The following is a 4,512-nucleotide window of genomic DNA, read 5'->3' as shown; positions in this document are numbered from 1 at the left end:
GACAGTCTGAAATCGTCCTGTGTGTAACTGCATTAGCAGTGTGCCTCAGTCTCTGCGATTAAGGCTTTATAAATGCTGTCCTAGATGACCTAACAGGCAAGCAAAGCTATATTCAGACCTAAGTGTTGCTATGAATAGCTCAACAATTGAAGGTCCACTGAATGACACTCACCCCCACGGTGTCTGATGAACTAATCATCCCCCATTCACAAAAGACAAAGCTTTACAAATTAAATAGATGCTACATACCCATCCATTAGCCTGCTGTGACAAAAGTTTAATTAATCTTGGATAATTTTTCACACCCAACTATGAGGAGAACAAGGGTGTAGTCACAGACACCATATCTGAAACTAATGTCTGCTTCATCAAATCATCAAATTTATATTCTCTGTGAAATATGTAGAAATCTGTACTTTAACGTTTTTGCAGCTCTTGTGTCTTGTAGAGCCACAAGGCCCTAGTCAATGCATTTTTAAAAAGAGAGTCAGTGACGGATTGGAAATTATGACGATGTACGCGCTTTAATAAACAAGAGCAGGCCTCATCTGTGTGAAGGTTAGCAGCTGTATTTTTATATATATATATTTTGTCTCTAAGGTTAGAGTATTTTCAGCTGCTCATCATCTCCACTGGAACAATGGGGCAGGAATGAGACGACAAATTGGAAAATATCCACATTTACACATTCGCCACTACAAACGTGTATAGCAAAACTAGATGCTTCCTCGACTGGACATTTTCAATGTGCAATGACTCACCATCTATACAGACAATGCTGCTGATAGCCTGTGCACCCACTGTCCATTTATATTAGGTTATTTATATTTCAGCTAACTGTTCCAATCAAAGCACAACATAGCTCCAAGTAAAAGAAAAATACACTGAAAAGGACCCTGAGGGAGATGAGAGAGCAGAGGGGAAGGGATTAGCTTGTGACACGGGGTCAAGCATTACATTTGGGAGGTAATGAGCCTCCAACTTTAGCCTTGATGTGTTCCAACAGATCCTCCGAGGACAGAGATGGTTCAGCTGGCTAACTTGGGGTGCAAGGCCACAGAGAGAAATGGGGGTGAGATTTCCAATCACTCCAAGTAGCTTGGGAAATGAGAGATAATTCACCACATATGGAAGGACACTCAGGGACAGGCACAGTGGAGCAGTGGCCGGTTTTCCCCAAGTGACCGGCTGGTTTTCCATTGCTCGGTTACCGGCAGACACAAGTGTTTTTCCTAATCCCCCCTGCCTCTGCTCTGAGTTTCCCCACAGCTTCGGCTATTTTAAGCTTGTTTTAAGATGGTGTAGTTTCACTTTGGCTCCAAACTTGACAGTTTCCCCATCTGTAGCTGTTAGAAGGTTTCTGTGTATCAGTGCTGCTGCAAGTCATTTCTGATAAGTCTTCCGTTATAAATATGACACATAAGTCTTTCCTGGCCTAAATACTCACAATTGTAATTTTTCCACCTGAATCTCTCTGAACTATTGAAGCAACTACCCTACAATGTAACAGAATACATAACTACTTGTATATGACAGGGTTTGTTTCATATGAACCCTAAAATAATTATCAATTCCCTCTGCAGTTCCCCTCAGCTACACAGAGCATCTTTTAGCTCATTGTTTTGGTTGCCACAATTTTTATTATTTTTGGTTCATTCTCACAATTCTCATCAGCATCATTGTCAGGTGGCTCCAGTGGGCAGCTGTTAACAATGAAAAGCCTCTAAAAACCCACTATATGCTACCTGCTTGACAAAGTTAGTTACTAGCTAGTGGAAAATTTAGCAGCTAAAGAGCAGAATATTTCCCTCAGGAGTTAGTGGAGTGGATACAAACTTGACTCCAAGTGAATGCTAAATTTTATAAGATTATGTAAGTAAATGGGCAAAAATATTAGTTATTGCAGGCACAAAGGAAACTGTACTTATTGTCGGTCCTGCTAAGAGTTGATGAGAAGATTGATACCACTCGTTCCACTAGCTCAGCTCAGCAAAGACCGGAAACAAGGGGTAATAGCTAGCCTGGCTCTTTTCAAAGGTAACAAAATCTTATCTTAGCTCTCTAATTAACAAGTTATGTCTGTGTTGCTTTTGGCAAAATAAGAGAACTGTATTCCCCAAAATGTTGGCCTATTACCTTAAACTAGCTCATACTAGATAGTGGAAATTTGCCCCCTCATGAGGACTTCAAAGCCATGATCACCACCTACTGCTTAAAAGTGATAATTTAATTTTGAAAGTTAGCCTAGCAAGTCCCTGCTACCCAGATCAATTAAAGAGGCTGAAACAATTCAGCTCCTTTTGTTTAGTTTTTTTCAGTGATCACCTGAAAGAAGTCAGGCGAAGGTTAAATAAGAGTGGCTGCATTTCTTTTTCAGTATTTGAAGGTTTTAACTGTCTTGATTGGATGCATGTTTAATCAGTCTGAGCATCTGAGCTCTTGTGGGATTTTAGAGAGTTTAGGCATGAAAGCCAATTTGTATTTGTTGTGATTTGTATCTACTCAGATGCTGGGGAAGACGTGCCTGTCAGTTCCAGTTCATTGTTCATCTGAGTAATTTGTCGTATCTCTACATTACAGAGGTGTGGAGATGAGGTGCAAATTGCAGATACAGATTAGATATACATTGATCATTTGCATTTTGATTGCAGTATGTTTGATTGCATTTCATCTGGAGGCAAACATCTTTTTATCATTTTATTTAATACTGTTGATTGCATTCAGAGCACACAGACCTGCATTTAAATATCTGTGAAATAGAAGTATAGTAGAAGTATAGTAGAGGATCATATACAGTAGGATGTTTGCTACCTGTTAATATTTTTCTAATGGAATCATTAATTCTAAAAGGTTAAAAACATTAATATTTTCCCTTTGAAATGATCTCAAGAAGTGCTGGGATAATTGGCCTGCAGAGTGTGGGAATAAACTTGCTCTTAGTTGTTTCAGCATCTACTGCTCTTTCAGTAAATTACGTTCAGCTAATAGAAATTGCCTGCAATTACTGGCAGTTGAGAAAGGTCAGAGGCTATTAGGGTTTTCCATTTGCGCAATAAATTGTTTCACTGACAGGAATCGTGCTGCATGACAGTGACACAGCTCACTGGTGCATTATGTTGCATCATTGTGACTGATGTGCTCCAGCTGTCCACTTTTACGGTAAGCACACTTTAACAGTCGTGCTGGCAGAAACTTTGTGAGACTTACTGGGGAGTTTTGACAAACAGTGCTCGTCTTTGCAGTGGAAGCGTGAATCAAAACACTGAACAATAAACTATTTGTATGAGCCACCCTTCCTCCAACTCTGTATACTGGGTTGAGTGGAACTGACCTGTGATTTTAGGAGGCTGCAAGGCTGTCTTGTTTCACATGACACTGTCACTGGCAGCGTGAGAAGCTGTTAATCTTGTTTGCTACAGCTCTGCTCCAGTGGTGCTGATATATAAATAAGTACATTTACTCAAGCACTGTACTAAGCACCTCTAGTAACAAATTACTGGAGGTATCTGATCAGAGAGATTTTGTACTTTTTACTCCCTTGCTCTTATTCGATAGCTTTAGTGTGTAGTTACATTCCAAATTAAGATTTATACAATGCACTGTTGTGAATTAAACTAAATTTGTTTTAAGAGAGAAAATAACAGTCTTGCCCTTACAAATAAGACGTAGAATTCATAGGTAATTAAACTCACCCTTGCTCTATCTCTTTTGCTGCTACAGGCCTATTTGGTCTGGCATAACCAGTAGCTTCTGGTGGCTAATGTTAGCAAACTTTAGATACATATTACTGGGTAACCAACATTATATAGTCACAGATTCACTGTTACTTTATGACTCTTCTCTAATTGTGTTACAGTAGCTTATTATTTTGGCAAAACTGTTTCTGCCTTTGCTTGACAGGGTAATGCGAGACAGGAAACATGGGGAATGAAAGAGAGAGCTGCAGCATGCAGAAAAGGTCACTAGCTGGAGTCAAATGTTGCGGTTATACGGAATGCTAAAGTAGTTTGGCATTCAGCCTTATCTCAACATTGTCACTTGTTGCTGCAGTGGCCACTACAGTCTCTTTGAAACATAAATTATTAGTAGTAATAGTAATAACATCCATACTCGTTGACACAGAGGACTATTACTTTTGATACTTTAAGTGCATTTTGCTGATGATACTTTCATACTTAAGTTACATTTTTAATGCAGGACTTGTAACTTGTAACAGAGTATGTAAATATTCCAGTAGTGCTATTTTTACTCAAGCAAAGGGTCTGAATATGTCATCCATCACTGTGCCTCAGACTTAACACACAAGCGATTTTTAAACTAATTTTCATTTCCAAAAAACATGTGAAAAGCTTGCAGGGTTTCTTGGTCTATTGATATTGCCTGTAAAGAGCACATTGCAACCTCCCAATAAAGAGGATGAGGGGTTTTATGTTTAGGGGGAAAAGCACTAAAACAGAAATGGTCAGGGTTCTGACTTCTGTTTTTTATTATTCATTCAATACAGTAATTTGA

This window comes from Lates calcarifer, linkage group LG2 (genome assembly GCF_001640805.2).
Source record: "Lates calcarifer isolate ASB-BC8 linkage group LG2, TLL_Latcal_v3, whole genome shotgun sequence".
Taxonomy (NCBI): Eukaryota; Metazoa; Chordata; class Actinopteri; family Centropomidae; genus Lates; species Lates calcarifer.
This window is presented reverse-complemented; position numbering follows the sequence as displayed.